The sequence below is a fragment of the Vipera berus genome, assembly GCF_964194415.1.
Source record: "Vipera berus genome assembly, chromosome: 2".
In the NCBI taxonomy this organism is placed as follows: domain Eukaryota; kingdom Metazoa; phylum Chordata; class Lepidosauria; order Squamata; family Viperidae; genus Vipera; species Vipera berus.
This window is the reverse complement of record NC_138203.1, coordinates 68,756,769-68,779,115: the sequence shown is the minus strand read 5'-3', so window position 1 is coordinate 68,779,115 and position 22,347 is coordinate 68,756,769.

Here is a 22,347-nt window from a genome sequence, read left to right as displayed (position 1 = left end):
TGAACTGTCACTAAATGAACTATTGTAAGTCGAGGACTACCTGTATTCTGTCCATTTTCCAGGTCAAACTCATTTATCTTTTCAAATTCATATTTTTGTTGTACCATAAAATGTAACTTTTGCTGCAAATCATTTGTCTTCTCAACCAATAACATATCATCTGCCTAAAGAAACACACAGATGTTCACATTTCCAATCAACATACTTCAAATATTGCCACAAATATTTTTATACATTTATCCACATATATATAAAACAACTAATATGATATTCACGTCCTTGTTTTACTCCTGTCTTTGGTGAACATTCCAATTATTCTCAATCCAATGTGATACCAGTACTTTGAAAGCACACTCATATTGTTAGTTAGGCTCTTGAGATAGTCAATAGTACTATATCTCACTAGTTCTAAGGTACATATATTCTAATGCTTAGAATCGCTCATTTCAACTCTTCATTAATTTGAAAGCACACTCATATTGTTAGTTAGGCTCTTGAGATAGTCAGTAGTACTATATCTCACTAGTTCTAAGGTACATATATTCTAATGCTTAGAATCGCTCATTTCAACTCTTCATTAATTAGAAAAAGATCTAAAATTAATCCAATGGGCTAATAATTTTTTGCCTTCTAAATAGTGGGAAGCACACTAAATAGCAATATTTAGCCAAACTTTACCTATGATTTAGGAGGACTGAAATCCATACTGACCAACACCCAAGCCATATGATAAGAATAACAATAACAGAGTTGGAAGGGATCTTGGAGGTCTTCTAGTCTAGCCCCCTCCCCAGCTCAGGCAGGAAATCCTATACCATTTCAGACAAATGGTTGTCCAATCTCTTCTTAAAACCCCCCAGTGTTGGAACACTCACAACTTCTGGAGACAGGTTGTTCCACTGATTAGCGGCTTTCGATACCATCGACCATGGTATCTTGCTGCGGCGTCTCAGGGGATTGGGAGTGGGAGGCACGGTTTTTCAGTGGTTCTCCTTCTATCTCCTGGGACGTTCGCAGTCGGTGTTGGCAGGGGGGCAGAGGTCGACCTCGAGGCCTCTCGCTTGTGGAGTCCCTCAGGGGTCGGTCCTCTCGCCTCTCCTGTTCAACATCTACATGAAACCGCTGGGTGAGATCATTCGTGGTTTTGGAGTTGGGTATCATCAGTATGCTGATGATACCCAGCTTTTCATTTCGACCTCAAACCACCCCAGTGATGCCCTCGACCTTCCGGCGCGATCTAAAGACTTACCTCTTCGAACAAGCTGGCCTGGCCTGATGGGATGGGGTTTGGTTTTATTAATGTGTTTTAACTTATTTTAATGTGTTTTAACTTATTGTAAGAATTGTGGGCATTTTGTTTAATCTTTTTTAAATTTTGTATTTTGTCTTTTAACATATACTGCCCTGTTCACCGCCGTGAGTCCTTCGGGAGAAGGGCGGTATACAAATAAAATTAATAAATAATAAATAAATAAATAATTGTTTTAGCTGTCTGGAAATTTCTCCCTAGTGCTAGGTTGTTTCTTTCCTTGATAGGTACCATCCATTGCTTCTTGTCCTGCCTTCAGGTTTTGGAGAATAACGTGACTCCCTCTTCTTTGTGGCAACCCCTGAGGTATTGGAACACTGCTATCATATCACCCCAGTCCTTCTTTTCTTTAAACTAGACATACCCAATTCCTGCAACCGTTCTGCATATATTTTAGCCTCCAGTCCCCTAATCATCTTTGTTGCTCTTCTCTGCAATCTTTCTAGAGCAGGGGTGTTAAACTCACAATGTCACATGATGTGTCGTGACGCATCACAAGTTTTTTTTCATTTATTGGCAATGGGGTGGGTACATCTGGGCCATGGGCCAGCAGTTTGACACCCCTGTTCTAGAGGCTCAACACCTTTTTTTTATATCATGGCAACAAAAACTGGATGCAATATTCCAAGTGTGCTCTTACCAAGGCTTTATAAACTGATATTAACACTTCACATGATCTTGATTCTGTCCACTTATTTCTAACTATATGAGTTAGGGGAGAAGTCAGTTCCTAGAACTGTGTCCATTTCAGCTTATTATACATATTCATTAATGAGAGACCCAGCTTGGTAGTGGTTAAGACACCAGGCTAAAAAGCAGGAGATCCTCAGTTCTAGTCTTGCCTTGCCATCAAACCCAACTGCGTGACTTTGGGCCAGTCACTCTTTCTCAGTCCAACCCACCTTACAGGGTTATTGTTCTGGGAAATACAGGGAAGGAAGATGCGTTGGATGTGTTTACTGCCTTGAGTTATTTGTAAAAATAATAAGGGTAGGATATATATTAATGCATACATAAAAATGAATGTGGAAATTGCCGCTGCTATATTTGAACAGAAGATTAAAAATATATTTCTCCCCAAGCTAAACAAAACCAACTGGTGAAGAAAAAACTTATATTCCATTCATTCCACAGTAAAAGTTGTTCTTTTCCTTGTTCTAGGTATACAGTATTTAATTTACCACACATAGAAATGAGTTGGATGTTTTTATTTTTCTTTGCAAATAAATATCCTTGCAAGAAAAGGAGGAAAGCTAATTTATTTTCTGCTTCATCTTCTTTACTGTCAGAAGGGTATAGCTCCGAAGGTCTTTTAATAATTTCTCTAGGCCAATATATGCAGCAAAGAGGAATAATTCAAATAAAATGTCTGATCCATACTTGATGCAACAGTAATGATGCTAAAGAAATACTTTTAAAATTGATTTAACATGTAGTAAGGTGCAGCAGAGGTTGTCATCTAACATTTTTCAATAATATTGTCTTGCTGTTAAATTCTTTTTATGTAATAAGATTACCACATGTCCTACACTCTATAGGAGGGCATTCAATGCATCAGTGTTCAATTTACTCTTACTTCTGAGAGTAAATGTGTTTGGGTTTGTTCTGATAAATAAAAATAATATTAAAAAGTGTAATGGTTTGGGTTGATAAACATCCATAAGTACCTACTGTAAAAAAAACACATAGTCATCTCTTACAGGTACCTAGTTGCATTGGCCACCATTAGTTTTTCTTGATATGATCACAATCTACTGTTTGTTACATGTTGATAAGTAATTTCAGCTCTTTGGCATCCCTTTCTTATTACTTACTTTTTTTTCTTTTTTTGTTAAAGCAGATCAACTGGATTACACCCAAATCAAGGCTGGACCTCTGCACTATAGAATGTTTGGCCACTTACCAAACAAGCTAGTTGCAAGAATCTGGTAGAACTTTTCTGCGCAGTTATTGTAGAACACCTGGAAGAGATCAAAATTGTTAAAAGGAGGGGTGGAATTGCAGGAGGGTGTAAATGTCTTAACCTTTCCAGATGTGCTAAAAGTAAAATTGGATTCCCTAATGTTGAGTGTTAGGCACAGTAAAAATGCTTTTTACCTTTGGTGAATTTATGACTTTTGTATCAAACTCCAAAGTGCTGGTGATCTCCTAGAACAAGAAATATTTGTTCTTAAAAGATATTGCGTAGAAACATATGTGCTTGCTGGAAGATTTGTGGATTGAGTAAGGAAAAGAGAAACACTGTTAGCCTCACAATGTAAAGCTATTGCTTTACTTTGGGCTGAACAAAAAGCCCAAACTACGTAAGGTAGGAATGTGATGAAATGTACTGAAACCAAAACAAATATTTTAGTTTAAGGCAATGTTTCTCAACCTTGGCAACTTTAAGATATGTGGACTTCAACTCTGGCTGGGGAATTCTGGAAGTTGGAGTCCACACATTTTAAAGTTGTGAAGGTTGAGAAACACTGATTTAGGGCTTGCTTTTGAGAGCCCTGTGTAAGCGTCACTTGCCACACCTGACACTTTCAGAGAGGAGTGGTTAAAATCATTTTGAAGGACTCGTACAAGCATTAAAGTAATGATATGCCAAAAATACTTTACAATAGGAATGACACATGGATGCAAGGGGCATTTATAAAGCAGTGCCTAATGACTGTATTTGTTTCACAGCATCACAGGCCAGTTTTATGGCAAGGCATGGAATCCATTAGACACATTAGCTACTACTACTACAACTACTACTACTACTACTTACATGTCTGCATGCAAGAGCTGTGGACACATTTGAAAATCTTTCCTGGGGTTTTGCAGTCAGATTAATACAATAAACAAGGCCTATAGAGACAGCTATATAAAGATGTTTGTGTTTTATTTTAAACTTGAGAAAGAATAGCAGCAAGATGGAATCATCTGCAGAGGAAAGATAGGCTGGAAGAAGACAATATCACATGTTTTTAAAAAGGAAAAAGTTCAAATTTTGATATAGTGCAATTATGGACAAAAATATATGCACAACAATGTCCAGGTATTAAATGTTGAATAATTTGTGCTATGGTTAAGTGCAAATGGAAAAGTATAAATTAGACGTATAAATTAGGTTCACAATACAAACTCAAATTTCACCCCTGTAACTTATTTCATCTACTGATTTGCTTACAGTCCACTGTAATCACATTTGCACGATCCAATTCAAAAGTTTAAAATGGTTAAAAGTTCAGCTGAAAAACCTGATGATGAAGCAGCTTTGCTGCTGTTTTGCTTTATTTACATGAGCAAACTAAAAGAGAGAAAGTCATGCTTATACATACAAACATTATCAACTATTTTTCCGAATATGGAAAATAGTTCTACTAGCATTGATCCAGTTATGAGCTGGTCATCTAAGGAGGCAAGCTAAATGAAACATATCCAGCATTAAAAACACAGAATTTGGTCGTGTGAATTTGGTTCAGTCTCTTGATATATGTTTGGAGTTGAAGAAACAGAAACACAAAATTGTGGGGTCCTTACTGCTCTCTGAGCTTGATTGTTTTATTGCAGATGTTTCTGTACTGATGATAGAACCTAGTTAGGTAATGAAAAGTCTGCAAGAAAACAACCAAGCTCAGAGAGCACCAAGGAGCTCACAGTTCAACCTTGAGTACAAATACCCTTTCATTATCAAAAACACAATTCCTTCAGCTTTTTAGTAATAACATTCAGATCATGCATAAGCATTTTGTTTATTCCACATGGTTGTGATTTATTTTGCAGTATCACTTCGTTGGAAATTTGAAGGATTCTAGGATCTGTCTTGTCATTAATCACTTACTGGATGCTACAGGGAGCGCTCTGTGAAGGGGAACACGTGATTTACACTTTCAGGACAGAGAAGGCATCAGTGGCTCCAGACGTTCATTTTAAGCAGTGTCTAGCCAACTGGGGAAAAGATCGCTACAATTTAAAGGCATTTAAGAAAGTAGATGGTATGTGTGTGTGTGGGGGGGGAATCAGCAAGAAGAGAAGGCTAAGTACTGATACAGTATAAAGCATTTTAGAGATGCAACGTTTCCTTAATCTGTTTTGATAGAATAATTTAGAATAATGAGCCTATGCATTTTTTTCTGGGAGGAAGTCACAAAGGATTTATTTATATTTATTTATTTATAACCTGCCTTTATTATTTTTACAAATAATTCAAGGAGGCAAACATATCCAGTTACAGCTTCTTCCTTCTATCTTCCCCACAACAAGCTTGTGAGGTGAGTTGGGCTGAGAGGGAGAGTGACTGTCCCAAAGTTGGCTTTCATGGCTAAGAGGGGACTTAACCACTATTCAAAATGGATAGACATGTATAAGTTGATACTGATCTATAACAAGAAAAAAAGCTTAACTCCATTTCACAGCTGAATTTGGCATTGCTTATTCTTTTGATAGCAAGGTAAAAGGCAGATTTTTGCTAATTCAAATTAGCAATAAAAATGCTCAAGAGCAAACATTGTATAAAGGGGGTCACTAAAGTACCCATTTGCTGAATAGATAGCTTTAATTACTTTACATAGTTATTTCAACTGCGAGATGGTCCAAAAACCTGATTTGTGACTGAAATCAGTTTGGCAAAAACAGATTGCAAAGCATTTTAAGTATTCATGAGATTTCCTAAATGCCATAAAAATTTAACACTCCTATCTGAACACTCCTCTCCAGACAGGCAATACAAATTAGTTTGCCTTACCATGAAACTACAAGATCAACAATTGAAGTTTGTCACACTTTGCAGTATATTGTGATGCAACACTTTATATCTTAGGTTCATTTCATTTCAAACTACAGCGGTACTTTTAATCAAGGTCTTTGTTAGACAGAAGTCCTTTCTCTTTTCTGAAATGTTTTTCTTTCCTTCATTATTTGGTCCTCCCGCTTCATCTCTTTTTATGGTTTCCTCCCAGCGGGATAAATCTCCAATTCACCTTAAATGCTATAGGATTCAACATATCATCTGTCTTTATAAATACAATTAGATTAGATTGATACAATTAGATTATAATTACAGTTAGATTCTAATTCTAATAGCTTAGCATTTGAGAAGTACAGAGAAATACATACCACTTTTTTCCTCATGCTTTTTCATATTAACTAGTGTTTACTCCTTCCTTTGACCAGTTTCTTAAAATTTAATATTCCTCTACTAACATGTCAATGGAAGGAAATAGAGGAATAGAGAATAAATAAATTGTGGTGTCTTTCTGAATAAATATTCACAATCTGCTGCTGCAAATCTTAAATTTGTTCTTACGCCAACATATTTAATAATTTTATCCCACATATATTTCAAAAGCACATTCTATACTTACTTGCTTACTTACCTTTAAAATTTGTGTTGTTCCTCTTCATCCACCAATGCCAAGTCAATTTATAATAAATGGTTTTAATTAATTTACCTAAAACTATGTATTCACATATGTAGGTACAGACACATAAACACAAACTTAATCACTTAAATCTTAAATTCACAAATCTCAATCTTTAAATCTGTCATTCATGTGCAGTGTCAGAGGTGTTTCACTATAAATATTTAGAGGACTCACGTTCCTTTCTAGATGCAATCCAAAGGAAACTAATCTCTGGAGTAATATTTTGTTCCTAATAGCAATGGAGCTTCTCCGCTCTGACCAATGCATGCACCTAGGGGCCATTCTCCCCCCCTTACCACAATGTCCTCATGGGGCAAACAATTGAGAGTGTGCAATAGCAATCTGGTCCAGGGCTGCAACCAATCAAACTGCCTGACAGATTCTCAAGAAAGATTCCAAGCTTCCTCTGGAATTCAAATAAAGTCCATCAGTCAACTGGTCTGGGCCAATCTAATACACAATGTCTGTCTGAGAGAGTGAGTGGTACCAGTGTGCTAGAAGGCAATTAAAAAGCGCAAAGGACTGATGGTATTATCCTCCAATGCCAGACTGCACTGCAACTGCCGCAAGATTAAAACCAGATCTAGCATACCTTCAGGATATGTTGGCCCCTTCTAATATCTGGGACAGGTCCGTGATTGCCATGGAGGCCATGAACTCCAGAGTCATCTCATACTCTATTCCACCAAGTGGCAAGTTAAAGTCAACGTTGGACCATCAGCCTCAAGGACTCACACTCTGTCAATCACTAGCAAATAAGATTTTGTTTTAATAAAAGCATGTCATTTGTGTGAATGTTAATGCTCTACGTCTACTGCATAAAAATGTTTTGCCAAGATGAAGAACTGATACAGGTAATCCTTGCTTACCTACAATAATTGGGACCAGGATCTCCATTGCTAAGCAGTACAGTCATAAGGCATGTGGCTGTGCTGACTTAACAACAGCACTTCCTACAGTCCCAGTTGCCATTAATAGGTGAATCCCACATGGTGGCAGGGTTCTACAGTCACCTAATCAGCACTTGTGACTTCCTGTCAGGTTCTCCATTGACTTCACTAGTCAGAAACCAGCAGTGAAAGTTGCAGGTGGCAATCACGTGACCATGGGACACTGCAACATTAGAACTGTGAACCAGTCACTGAGCACCCAAATCATGAACACATGACTCAGGGACACTACAGGGGTCTGTCGTAAGTACCCCTCATTCAGTACCATTGTAACTTTGAATGGTCACTGTATGAGTGATTGTTAAATTAGGATTACCCATATATATTTACCTTATCTCCTTGAAGTTGTTATAATTTAGGAGGGATGGGAACTCCTGGCCACTCACTGTGTTAAAAACAATGGCAGAGAACAGAGAACAATTGACTGACCCTTAAGCTAACCAGGCACATTTTAGCCTAGCTTAGTGTGTTGTATGAATCCAACCTATGTGTTTTCTTCTCTTTGTTTTTGTCATTGCTTCAGGCATCAGACATCTCAATGTGTAGCACATCCCAATAGAAAGGCTTACTGACATGATATTATTATTATTATTATTATTATTATTATTAATTTAATTTCTATACCGCCCTTCTCCCGAAGGACTCAGGGCGGTGAACAGGGCAATACATAAAAACAAGATACAAAAATTAAAAATTATTAAAAAGTAATTAAACAGTGCCCATAATAAATTAATACAGATTAACAGTTAAAATCCATTTATAAAATCCAACCCCATCCCATCAGGCCAGGCCAGCTTGTTCAAAGAGATGGGTTTTAAGATCGCGCCGGAAGGAGCGGAGATCGGGCGCCATCCGGAGCTCGACCGGAAGATGGTTCCAAAGATCCGGTGCACCCACAGAGAACGCCCTCCCCCTGGGGGCCACCAGTCGGCATTCTTTGACCGGTGGTACCCTGAGGAGGCCCTCTCTGTGGGAGCGTACTGGGCGGAGGGAAGTTGACGCCGGCCGCAGGTGCTCCCCAAGGTATTCCGGACCCATGCCATGTAGGGCTTTGTAGGTCATTACTAACACCTTGAATCTCACCCGGAAGACAACTGGTAGCCAATGCAGCTCGCGGAGCAGAGGTGTAACATGGGAGTGTCGGGAAACTCCCAACACAACTCTCGCGGCTGCATTCTGTACCTTTTGGAGCCTCCGAGTGGTCTTCAAGGGTAGCCCCATGTAGAGGGCGTTGCAGTAGTCAAGACGAGAGGTCACGAGCGCGTGAGTGACCGTACATAGGGCATCCCGGTCTAGATAGGGCCGCAACTGGCGCACCAGGCGAACCTGGGCGAAGGCCCCCCTAGTCACAGCTACTATATGGTCTTCTAGGGAAAGCTGTGAATCTAGGAGGACTCCCAAGTTGTGAGCCCTATCTACGGGGGGTAATATACTGTACTTATACTGTACTTCAGCTCATCCATTTAGAAAGTGGGAAGAAAGAGAGAGAAAGATGACTTTCCAATTTACTAGTGAAGGAGCAACTTTTTTCTCAGAAAAACTTTGGAAAACAGCCCTATGGATGAGGTGCTGTTATTCCCCTGGGCCAATTTAGAATAACCAAAGAGTGTGGCTCTCTCTGGTCTTGGAATTATGGCAGAGCCAGTTTTGAAACAGAAAGGAAAAAATGATCACGTGAGAAAAATGTTATTCTCTATCCAACAAAAAGTATAAGAGTGCTGCATTCTTTCCCAGAAATCTCCAAATGTCACCTCTATTCTTTTACATGAGACAAATGACTTTATGAAGAAGTGGAACTAAACTTAATTTTTGTCTACCCTTTGTAAGCTGTTCAAGCCCTTTGTGGAGTTAAGTGTCATATAATCACAATAATAAAATAGATAAAGTAGCCTGCTGAAGTAAGATTAGTTTTGGACCTATACGATGAAATATATTTCAAGATCAAACAATGTTGCTTTGGCTTAGAATGATCAACTTTGGGTTACAGTGCAATTCTTAAATTATCTAAGATGATAAATCTACCATCTCCCATAGAAACTTGTGTGCTGTCTCTGGTATTGACAAAGGATTACAAAGAAGATGGGTAAATTTGGGGTTTCATTTCCTAAACTACTGATATAAAAATGGAGGTATCAAGTTACACGTATTCCTTGACTTACAATCACAGTTGGGACCAGAACTTCCATTGCTAAGTAGAGCTTGTTAAATGAGCCATGCCTGAGTATTTTGCTTGTTATGGTTGTCAAGGAATCTGGCTTCCCTCATTGACTTTGCTTGTCAGAAGCCAACTGGGAAGACTGCAATGGAGATCATGTTACCCCAATATGATGATGCAATTGTTATAAATATATGTTGGTTGCCAAACACCCAAGTTTTGATCATGCAACAGTTGTAAGTGTGAGGACCAGTTGTAAATATTTTTTCCACTGCTTTCATAAACAGTCTAAACAGTCACTAAACAAATGGTTGTAAGTTGAGGACTATCTATTGTACAAAGCATCAATCAGTCTCAGCTAAAACAAAATAGGCTCTCCTGCTTGAGCAAGGGGTTGAACTAGGTCTCTTCCGACTCTGTTATTCTGTTAAAATTCATTTATTTTAGAGTTTTATAAATATATGAAATTTTTATTTTTGTTTGTATTAGTTTAGTATTTCTAAAAATATCTACTCAGGAGCCAAGATAGCCTCATTTCAATGAATTTGGCATAGAAATCCCAGATTGTATCTGAGTAAGTGATACTTGAACAATAATCCACTGCTCTCATTTCAATTTGTCATTTCCCTCAGAGCTTCTTTTTCCTTCTGTTTAATTCTGTCTGATTCTTGGAGACCGCTTGAGCAAGTTCCTGCTGTTTTCTTGGCAAGGTTTTTCAGAGGTGGCTTTCCAATGCCTCCGTCCTACGTCTGAGAGAAAGTAATTGGCTCAAGGTCACCCAGTTGGCTTTGGCTTTGTGCCTAAGGCAGGACTAGAACTCTTGGCCTCCCTGATGTCTTATCCACTACATCAAACTGGCTTCCTCAGAGCTATTGTTATGAGCTAAATCCAATTGGTTATATATACTACACAAATGTAGAGCAGGATCTTTGACTGCCTTGATCACTCAGATGAATAAAATTACAATAAAATAGTCCTTTCACTGGAAAAAAAGTTTCACTTGCTGTTTTCTTCCAGCTAGGTGCTTATCAAAGATAGAAAATATGAGAATGTATGATATACTGTGAGTGACAACTGCTATGTATGGGTTCACAATCCAAAATATCTGTTTATTCAGAGTCATATTGCTCCATTCCTTTTTTTCCCTTTAATTATTTTTTACTAATAGCAAGATAAAATAACTCTTCTTGTGAAATTCTGCTCCCTTTCATTTAGGAAATCTCAGGGCGAAATTAGTTGCATTTGTTTATTATTTCATTGTGAAAGAACCATGTAATCTGTCATCCACATTTTAATATCATTCTTCATCTCAGCAGTTAGTCCACTGTAATGGCTTTTAGCAAAACTTAAGACAGAAAATGACTTTCTTTTCTGTACTAAACAACTAAGACAAAATCTATTGTGTCATCTTCGCCACAAGTATAAACTGATTTGAAGTTACCAGCTTGATTAAGGGGATCTTTTCCTGAATATCTGGGCAGTTATCTAGAGACAGCAGTAAAAGAAGTTATTACTTTTTGTAACAATTTTCTCTTTCTCTAGTGATTTCTTTTCAATTTTAATGCTCTTTATAATTACTGTATATTTAAAAATAAAAATCATTATAATTTCAAGGTATTCTCTATAGCAGGGGTGTCAAACTCAATTTCACTGAGGGCCGCATCAGCATTGCGGTTGCCCTCAGGGGGCCGGGTGGGTGTGGTCTGGGTGGGCGTGGCCTACTGGGTGGGCATGGCTAGAGTGCGTATGGCCTACTGGGTGGGCGTGGCCAGCTCTACATCGTTCGCATCAAGGGTGCCTATGGGGGCCCGGGCAGGAGTGGGACAGATCTGAGGGTCTCTGGCAGGAGGAGGGTCTCTGGGCCAGGGCCAAGGCAGTGGGGGCTGTTCCCTCACTGTTTCCAGGATGGCTTCACGGGCCGCATGAAACCACTTCGCGGGCCGGATCCGGCCCCCGGGCCTTGTGTTTGACATGTCTGCTCTATAGTAACCATTTGCCCTGGCTTACCAAGTACCTTATAAGGATAGGTCAGGGGTAGGCAACCTCAGCTCTTTTATGACTCATGGACTTCAACTCCCAGAATTCCTGAGTCAGCTATGCTGACTCAGGAATTCTGGGAGTTGAAGTCCATGAGTCATAAAAGAGCCGAGGTTGCCTACCCCTGGGATAGGTCATGTGGCCCTGCCAGGTACTACTATGTTTTGTGGATCCCTGCTGTCTAAAGATAGGATGGGTTTCATTAGTATAATGGCATGGACATCTCCCCACACTTGAAGACCTTACATTTTGCTGAATATAGTATTTAAAACTCTGACTAGCTGGGAGGGCTTCAAAGTCAGGAGCTGAGTTCTAGCTACTGCCTTTAATTAGCTCATACATTGAATTTAGATGTGGGGTTGGATGCCAGTATATTGCTTTGAAGAGAAGGGCAACATGCCTACTGAAGATTTGTAGAGGACTTGAAATGAACTAGGAAACCCAAAATAGTGAGAGGAGTAGGTAGGTCAACCCACTGGGCAACCTTGTAGCCTGAGGTAGGGCAACCTTGTAGCCTGAGGTAGCTGACTGTAGATCAGGATGCAAGGACGGTGGGCTGAAATTTGTAGATAGCATCCAATAAGATTGGACTGTTACAAGAAAAGAAGAGAAGGAGTGGAACTTTCTCCGGCCATCAACACACTAATCCATAATAGGAAGGCACCACATCAATACAAAACACAGAGTAGCCCAAAGCACATATTCTAGTAGAGAGAAGTTCCCTGAGGATGGCTCCAGCATGAGTCAAAAGCTCGGAAGACTAAACCTCTGGTCCTGGTGACTGTCCCAGATTGGATCTTAGAACTTGCTCTGTCTTTGAGGTCTGCATGCATTTTGTATGAGAGAGAGCACCATTCCCAAAGAGAGGATTGAGATGGGAATCATCTTGAATAAAAGAAATGAAGAGCAGAACCAAGCCTGCCTTGTGCTGAGACTGTGGTTAAGAGAAGTACAAAGTGAATCATGTTTTAAAGGAGCAGGGCTGTGTTTGGGTAACAAATCCACATTAATTCTCCAAGGCTTGGTAAAATCTCAGAAATGCTAGAGAAAGGAATTTATAAGCCAACTTTGAGAACATTCCATCTGATCAAATAGGATGTTGCATTATAAATCTGTTCAGCATTTCTTTAGTTATAATATAATACATTGATGCAATCATCGAAGATCCTGATATTGGAAGCCTTTGAATTTGAATTTTTTCCCCCTAGGGCTAAGTAACTTCCCAGTTGTTTCTACAAAAGGGTAGCCTGAGGCCTACAAATCCATATGCAGCACCTGGTTTCCTTCAGGCCATTTTTTGGTTTTCTGATAACCCACCTGAAGCAAATATTTTGTTTTTTTCTTATGTAAGCTTCAATATAGCTTTTACTGGCCCATTTCCCAAATTATGAAAATGAGAGAGAGAGGGGGGAGGAGGGAGGGAGGGAAAGTGAAGGAGAGAGAGAGAGATTCCACATGTTTTGTCTGTTTTGCAAACACATGGATTTTGCTGATCCTTACAGCAATTGGCTTCATGGTCAGGATTGTTCTACCATTCCTCAAAGCATAAAGAAAATGAATAAATGTTATTAAGTCATTCTATACAGAATGCAGATTGGAACACACAATAGAGCCATTGGATGTTATTGAACCAGCTGCATTTAAGACTGATTCGATTTTTATTTCAGCACAGTTGGTCATGTGAGTTGACCATAGAGTCTTCAGTTTTTGTGGTTCAGTTGAAATTATCATATACACACACATACATACAGCATTTGTCAGTTTGCTCCTTTGCATTTGTCATGGTCAAATTAACTTGCTTTTAATGTTAGCCTATATGGTTTTAGTATAGCATTTGGAGTACTTTTTACATTTGTGCTAAGGTAGGAGAAGTATATTATTAACTTGCTAAACTGGAAAGCATAATTTATAAGCTGCAATGACAGAATTTATATGCTGTGCTAAATCATAATCAAACTATATTATGATGTAATTTGAAAATTCTATCAGGGTCTTACAGCACTTAATTTTTTTTATTAGTGTTGGTTATTAAATTGTATTTTCCTTTGTTTTCCTGCTTTTCTCACTGGTCACAACTTATGCCGTCTTTCTAAGAAGCCCAAGATCCAAATTCTCTCTAGAAACTGGATAAGGATAGCATGATGGTTAGCCACCGGAAAAATTCCTATTCACGCAGGAAATTGTTTGAAAATGTTTAAGAATGTACCATCAAGAATGTATCACCATGTCTAGAGATTGACAACATAAATATTCCATTATAGTTTTTAAAAGGATATATAAGCTAAGTGCATATGCATCAATTGACACTGAGGGGATGAATTTATTGGTCAGACTGTGGGATTGATTGCTATGAAGCTATTCTGGAATTTTAAATTTCGGGGTGAATTATGTCCAATACTTGTTGTTACATCAAGGATTGTATTTTTATATTTTCAAATTTTAGTACAATTTTATATTGCATTTTTATTCAGATGCCTGTATAAAATCCTTGTTTCTTCCCTCAGAGCTGACTTGGTTTAAGAAGATGAGCTATTGTTATTTTGAATGAATTAAACAAGACCCCATTTTCTTCAGTGCTATCTACCCACAGTAAATACATTACAGCATTAGACACTAGGCAGGAATAATCTCTTCTGCAGAAGCAGCTAAAATGTTTTATTAAACAAATTACTATGAGTTCCATCTGCCACAAGCTTTTTTTTAATGTGCAGTGTATAAAGAGATGTGTCTGGGGTATGACAAACATTTTTTGGAGAGGAACATAAGATTGCTTTATAAATTGGTTAGCGGTAAATCTTAACTTAAGCCTGAGGCAGGTTTTCATTCCTCCTAATATAAATAAAATATAATACTTGCTCATTCTTAAAAATGTTGGATGGACTTTGATTTGAGCCTAAGCTTTATACTTCTGTGAAGATCCATGAAGATGTATTTCTATTTGTGGAAATCCTTATTACACCAATGGGAATTTTCCTAATCAACAGAATACGGGCAGAAATATTATTCAACTAAAACATAGCAGATATATGAAATAGGCAGATGGAATCTATTTTCCCAGCAGCCTCCTTCTAACTCTGGACTTTGATAGACTTCCTTCTGAATAACCAGCCTGTATTATTTTTTAAAGTAATAAAATGGGGCCTTTTAATGGTTATAACAATAGTTATGGGTGTTTGATTCATTCAAAATAACAATAGCGCATCTTCTTAAACCAAGTCAGCTTTGAGGGAAGAAACAAGGATTTTATACATGCATCTGAATAAAAATGCAATATAAAATTGTACTAAAGTTTGAAAATATAAAAATACAATCCTTTGCATGTTGGATAGAAGAGATCTTGAAGTTGTAAGAAACTTGAAGGGGGGGGGGCAGGACAGTGAGTGTGGCAGTGCTCCTTGAATGGAAGCTGTTGTATTGCTGGAGTTGCCTTGCATTTATTGCTGCTTTCCACTCACAGTGGTTTGGAATGGGACAGTCTACAAATTCAATAAATAAATTGCAGCATTGATTAAGTCAATGGATAAATAAAGGATAACCTCAATTTATCACATATATTATGTTAACCTTGCTAAACTAGTTCTCTCCCACTGCATTATTTTAATTAATTTAAGCTGTCCTCAGTGTTTATGTAAGCAAAAAATGAAGTTAAGTGAAACGATAAATGAAATGATAAAAATAAATTATGTAGGAGAGAGGTAGGGAAACCTTTCACAGATTTTGGGGGGAGGAATGGAATTTCAACCATAATGTCTTGCCATTGGCCAACTTGTCTATCCTTGGTGTAGGAAGTAAAAAACATAGTGGGGGAGGGTTGGGGGGTACAAAGCAAATACATAATTAAATATATCTAAAGACTAAACTCATTGCACTGAGTTGAAATAACTATTTAATCTTTAAAGGCAGTTATTCAAGCACCTAAGAAAAAAAAGCTCTTAGCATTATTATTTTTTCAAATGGATTAGTCCGTTTTAAATAAGCAGTTGTGAATTTGCCTATCAAAAGTTGGGGACTATAAATTATATCCTGAAGATCCTGGTGGTTTCTTTCCTATAGGAATCCTGTCAAATGCCGCTGTTAACTTAGTTGGAGCTACTGATTCTAATTAAGTAATAGTAGAGGTTGCCTTTGAATTTATGAAGCTATAATCTGTTCCCTTGTGTTCAATAAATAGCACTACTACAGTCTGTGGTGTTAATTTCACACTACAGTGGGAACTCAAAGTTGTTGCCAAATATAATCATAAGTCACAGACAATTTGGATTATTACTGTAGAGCACAGTGCACCGAGAATTGTGGTAGCTTATAATCACTTCTGAAACTCATTAACTGAGTTTTGAACAATATAACTTTCCTGTCTATATACTTATGTGTTAGCTAGCCTAAGAATGAACTGCAGATGCAGAGTAATAACCAGGCTCACTTTTAAGAAAAAATGCCGAATAATATCATTAGTGGATTTGGGGATCATAACGTTGATACATTTTTAAACACAATTGTAGCTGAAGCTTCAGTGTTTCTTTCCATTGCTAAATATATAATTACATACAGTACAAGTATTTACAAAGCATAGCCTTCACTGAACCTATGGAAAAATAACATTCAAACATAAGTTGCATCAATAGAAGAGCATATATTAGCTCTGGATAGTGGAGTCCTTAGTGCTCTCTGAGTTTGTTGGTTGGTTGCAGACACATCGTTATCCACCTAAGTAATATCATCAGATTGTTTATATAAAGCAGTTTGCCTTGCCAGTGTTGGTTTGAGGGTTGAAACAAGCATAAAATATTATCCAAATCAAGGAACTACCAAAGAGAAAAACCACACCCCACCAATGCTGGCAGGGCAAGCTAGTGTCTATTACAAACAGTGTTCTAACTTTAATTCATTTCTCTCTTGCTGGGATTTTTTCATATTTTTTTCTTCTGTATTAATGGCAGCCTGTAAAGCATTTGTACATTCCCAAGTTGTGTTTTAATTTGATATGTCTCTTGGTTTTCCTCTGGCCCATCCAGTCTCAATGAAGGGGGGAAAAACCATTCTTTTATTAGCTGCTTTACTCTATGTGCTGATGGCTGCAGAGCTTCCAAAACATGAGTCGTCTTTTTTCCCATCTCTTTCCACACCTGTATCAAGTTTGTTTTGTTGCTCTTGGGGAGAAGGCTCAAATAAGAGGGATGGAAATAACACAGATGTCTTCAATTTTTCTAAGCAGCCTGCTCTTCCATGACTGGGCAATTGAAGTCATCCTCTTTTTAATATATATATATATATATATATATATATATATATATATATATATATATATATATATATATATATATATATATATATATATATATATATATATATATATATATATATATATACATTGCAAGCATCTCATGTACATAAAAAGGGACAAGGCTTTTTCCCATTTGCATCCATCATTTTGTCCCCTGCAGATGTCCCTGGCTGCCCTTTCAAAGGGAGAGTATATAGATAGCAACATTTCTTTCACTTCACCATTCCTTGAATACTAAATGTGACATCTTGGTCTGTAAAATTATCAAATTTGATGTGTTCCAAAGTTTGGTGGGTCAAATCCCGAGTGCCGCGTAACAGAGTGAGCGCCTGTTACTCGTCCCAGCTTCTGCCAACCTAGCAGTTCGAAAGCACGTAAAAATGCAAGTAGAAAAATAGGGACCACTACGGTGGGAAGGTAACAGCGTTCCGTGCGCCTTTGGCATCTAGTCATGCCGGCCACATGACCACGGAGACGTCCTTGGCCAAGCGCTGGCTCTTCGGCTTTGAAACGGAGATGAGCACTGGCCCCTAGAGTTGGAAACGACTAGCACGCATGTGCGGGGGAACCTTTACCTTTTACTTAAAGTTTGAAATGGTGCTGGTTTTCTTTCTTGGGGAGTAAAGACTACTGATTGGAAACTTTGTTCTTGTACATGAAGACCTGGATTTGGTGGAATCAATCCAAAGTGCCAATCTAAGCTGCGCTTGCTACTTTGTTAGTTAAGTTAAAACCATAGACCAGCTTCAAAAATACTACTTTGGTTAATGTTTTCTTTCATAAAGATCATGCTGGATAGAAATTTTGGGAGCTGCAGTGCCAGCTTCCCTGGAGGGCATTGAGTTGGACAAAGCTGTTATGGTATATTTTTGGGTAGTGCACAAAACATACCAAAAGGATAAATACTTCAAGGAATGCCTGTTGATCTCATGGCTCAAAAAAGTAATTTTCTAATGGCTAAGGGGAAGAATTGAAATGTTTGGTGTTTTGTCCTATTGCTTTTAAGGTAGATTCTTGGGAATTCAAGAGACTGGTATTCGTTTGTACAGCTCTACACAAAACCATTTGAGAAGCAGGTGGGTTAATGCCAAGAAACAACTACATAATGAATTGGACTAGGATTTCTGTATAATGTTTACATTAGCTAATGCTCATCCACATCTGAATAATTTAGATTATTACTATTGATAAAAAATTTGTTATGTCTTTCACTGGTGGTGAATTTGGGGCATTTTATTTTAATGAGAAAGCACTAGAAATACACCATAACTTTCTAATAGTTATTTACTTCTCAATTATACAAATAATAATGTGAAGGCAAGTCACAGATACAGTTTGGTGGGCCAGATTCCAAGGCTAAAAAGAATCCATTAATCAAATAGTGATTATTTCTTTCCATTTTAATTGCAAAGATATTTGACTGTGCTGTAATCTTTTCATTAAAAAACTATATATATAATCAAAACAGAGCCCAGAGTTCACTTGAGTTGAGTGGTCAATAAATACAAATAAATAAATAAAACCTCTACATAGATCCATATTACAATATGTATGAGATTTAAAGTTCTACAAAATTCTTCATCCAGTATAAAGGCATTGTCTCTAATATTTATTTTGTTGCCTTTATGTTCTTTCTCAAATCAGTGATGAGGGAAATGTCTGGTCCACAACCAGAAGCTCGTTAGGGTGTTACTAGTCTTCAGCTGGACAATTACAGAATTCCATCTAAAAGGGTTCACTTACTAAGATACCAAAATAGCATAAGTAACACCAGAAAGCAACACCAGGACTTTAGTGCCCGTAAAGTTGAGAAGGCCAGGAGATTTTTTATATATTTATTCGTTTATCAAATTTATATGGCCATCCATCTCATCCAAAGTGACTCTTAATAAGTGGAATATGTTAAATAGTCCTAAGAATCAATCAATGAATTATAGGTTAAGGAAAGTCAAATAATTATTTGGGATCTGAAAAATATATTTGAAGATTTATAGAATCCTTCCTAAAGGTTGTCCAATGCTAAGGTGATAAGAAATGGAATGTCTATGTTTGATATAATTATCCAAGAGGATTTTTTTAAAGAAATACTATTCATATTGAAAGTGACAACTCATTATACTGTAAATGTCCTGGTTAACTAATTTAGATTGGTTAATTATAACACTAATGGAGCTGGACGGATAATATAACAGCCACAGTAACAAAAGAAAAACAATACTTTTGTTTCAGATCATGCTTACTATAGCTACCAAATAAGTAAACAGTTTTTCCTGAATAAAATTTTACAGTAATTGTAATTCAGTAACTTGAGAAACTCAGGAAGATGACCTTGAGGGAAATACAATATGTAATACAGTTACCAAAGCAGTGTTGAGGTGAAACATAGCTTACATTCATAACAGACAGAAAATACAAAAGGCACAGAGAGACATCTCTCTAATCCAACCTGCAAGACTATTTTCATAGGGTAAAGGACAAAAAGGAAGGAAGGAAGGAAGGAAGGAAGGAAGGAAGGAAGGAAGGAAGGAAGGAAGGAAGGCAAGAAGGAAGGAAGGAAGGAAGGAAGGAAGGAAGGAAGGAAGGAAGGAAGGAAGGAAGGAAGGAAGGAAGGAAGGAAAGCTAAAGGTAAAAAATATGACTTCTGACCTTTTTAACCAATAATTACAATCTTATAATCCATACTCCCTGTCAACCCTCATTTAATCCACATCTTTCTTAATCTTTAAATTCATTTTTTCCCTTTCAGCAAACAGTCCATGCAAGGTTTCCATATTATAACCACTTTCAATGAAAGTAATTTTAGCCTTTCCAAGGAAGTTGGTTTCATGATCTGATCTACCTGATGGGGCTGAAAGTGATTTAAAACTGTCATTGTTATTTACCATATTTATGATGTCATTTAAGAAAGTATGTTGTCCATGGGGTCGCGATGGGTCGGACACGGCTTCGCAGCTAACAACAACAACAACAATAATTTTAGATGTGAAAGAAACAACAAAAATCCTTTTGATCAGGGAAACATATAGCCCACTCGCTGGTTTTGTTTATTTACTTGTTTATTTATTTATATGTTTATTTTTGTTTACTAGTTGGGCTAATACTTCTGCGGCTAGTAAAAACATTTCTTTCAAATTCACTATCTTATGCATTCAGGACAGGTATATCAATTTTCTGCTTCACAGTTTTCTCAATTTTCTTATCTGTGATTGTCTTGCTGTTTGTTACAGGTGCTTTTAAAGCACTTGATTCATTGCAAAATCCAAAGAATAGAAGAGCAAATATAAAGTTGCACTGTCCTCACATCTATCAGATGTGAGGACAGTGACGAAGATAAAGTATGATTTAAAAAAGGAATATTGAAACATGATAGATGGAGAATGAATAACATGGTAACAATAGATACATTAACTGTGACCAGTGTCTATTAGCAAGTAATGTAGTAAAAATGACTTTTGATATTGCTTCATTCTTGCAGTTTCAATGTTGCCAATTCATATATATATATATATATATATATATATATATATATATATATATAATGTAGTAATAAACACAAGTACCTCAATAAATAAAACACCTTCTGAAGTTTTGCTATCTAATCTAAACTTTTGATAGTTGACTCAAGCTTACCTTTCAAATGTAGAAAGAATAAATATGTGTGTGTGTGTGATATCAGATCTTTCCACACATATACTCAGAATAACAAATATCTCAACTTCCCAATAACACAATAACAAAGCGTGCACTGGGGCCCTCGGAAGGATGGAAGTCTGAGATCCATTTTGAGGTAAGTGTTTGTTTAGCAATAAAACTGATATTCATTTTATTACAGAAAGTATTTTAAAAAAGCAACTGATAACATTAACAGCTGGCATTTAAGAGAGAGTATCACAGGAACTATAAATTAACTACAATTTATGGACACTATGTATATATCTATTTGATGTGTTTTTTTAATTTTATGCACTCTTTTTTGTGTAGTCTGGTTGTGTTTTGTATATATTTTGGGGGAGTTGGTATTTTAATGTTTTGAATAAAAATAAAAAAAATTGTAGAAAAAAGAAAAAGAACGGTACAAGAACTATAAATTACAGAGTGGGATAGTGAGATCAGTGGTGAAAAAAAATCAACACTTTAAATGTCCCTGATCCATACGATAAGGAAGCATCATTAATTCCCTCCATGAAGTTAGGATCTCCAGTCACAGTTCAGGAAAATATGTCAAAGCTGAGTTGTTTTTGGTGCCACCCACTGTGATTTACTCTGGCCGCATTCTGCAAAGTTCATTTGTTTTAGTATGGATCACATGCTAGCAGATCTTATTTCAGGGTGACCCTTGGGAAGACGTTATTCATTTGCATGAGATTTACAATAACATTATCACTGAAAGCAAGTAACAACAACAACAAACAAAAAAACCTCCAAAACGTTCAGATGACTTGTTTTTCATTCTACTCTTGCCAAAGCAGATAATATAAAAACCAGACAAAAATGGCATATACAGTGGCTGGAAATGTTTTAAATGGGGGTTATTTTTTATATAGAAATGAGAAATAAATTTCACAAAAAACAAGTCCAAGTGAAATTCTCAAAGAAAGCTTTTCCACTTAATCCATTACTATAGGAGGGAGGGAGGGAGGGAGGGAGGGAGGGAGGGAGGAGGAAGGAAGGAAGGAAGGAAGGAAGGAAGGAAGGAAGGAAGGAAGGAAGGAAGGAAGGGTTTTTTAAAATTGCTGAATAAAGACATAAACTTCATTATTCCTCTATAAAGCATGAATGTCCTTTATAAATGTTCTTTTTTTAATCAAGCAGGAAAAAAGTTATCCTCCAGTAGCAGGTTCTACCTATTTCACATACCTGAATCAGTGTAAAGTATAGAATACTGTAGCCACGATCAGCCTAGCATCTTCCAAATGGTGGACTATAATTCAGTATAGACTGATTAGATATTCTACTTCAATAAATCTGGATGAACTCAGTTTTAAAATATTTTATTAAGTTGCATAATAGAACAGAAATATTAAATTATCAAAGTTCTTCAAAATTAGATCTTTTCACCAAGCATATGATTTTTGTGGGGTCCCTGATGCTCTCTGAGTTTGATTGTTTTCTTGCAGATGTTTCTTTACCAAACTAGGTAGCATCATCAATGCTAGAAGGGAATGGGGGTTTGTTCTCTTTTTATATAACGGCTTGTATATATTTAGTTTTAAAATATA